Source organism: Myotis davidii, unplaced genomic scaffold (assembly GCF_000327345.1).
Source record: "Myotis davidii unplaced genomic scaffold, ASM32734v1 scaffold1121, whole genome shotgun sequence".
In the NCBI taxonomy this organism is placed as follows: Eukaryota; Metazoa; Chordata; class Mammalia; order Chiroptera; family Vespertilionidae; genus Myotis; species Myotis davidii.
This window is the reverse complement of record NW_006291439.1, coordinates 53,615-54,269: the sequence shown is the minus strand read 5'-3', so window position 1 is coordinate 54,269 and position 655 is coordinate 53,615.

The following is a 655-nucleotide window of genomic DNA, read 5'->3' as shown; positions in this document are numbered from 1 at the left end:
GCATTCCTGGCACCAACCCCGAGCCGGTGGGTGAGGCACCTGCACCTCCTTTCTGAGGGCGGCTCCTGAGCTCCGTGCTCTCTTGGTTCCTTGAGTTGATTGTAAACTCTGCTGAGCTGCTCAGCCTTTCCGCTGCTTTTATGGAATCAGAAGATGCCTCCAGGGAGCAACGGAAAACCGCTAACCCTCTGAATTTCCTTCTTTCCCATCCTGGCCCTTAATATTTCACCGTTTTTGTTTTTGTTTTTTGTTTTTTTTGCCCTGGCTGGTGTAGCTCAGTGGATAGAGCGTTGGCCTGCAGACTGAAGGGTCCTGGGTTCGATTCCAGCCAAGGGCACATGCCCAGTTTGGGGCTTGATCTGGGTGGTGGTGGGCGTGCAGGAGGCAGCCAATCAATGTTCTCTCTCATCATTGATGTTTCTATTTCTCCCTCTCCCTTCCTCTCTGAAATAAAAAAAAAAAAGAAATTTTTTTAAAACTTTCATTAAAAAGCAGTCTATGGTGGGTAGTCATGTGGTAGGCCAGTATCTTCCCTGACAAAAATCGCATTCTACCTTTACTGAGCCTATTGTCTTTTTGCATCTAAGATAAGGTACCTGTGGAATGTCAGGGTAACTTGAAACTTAGCTTTTTCTGGACCTCTCAGGGCACAGAC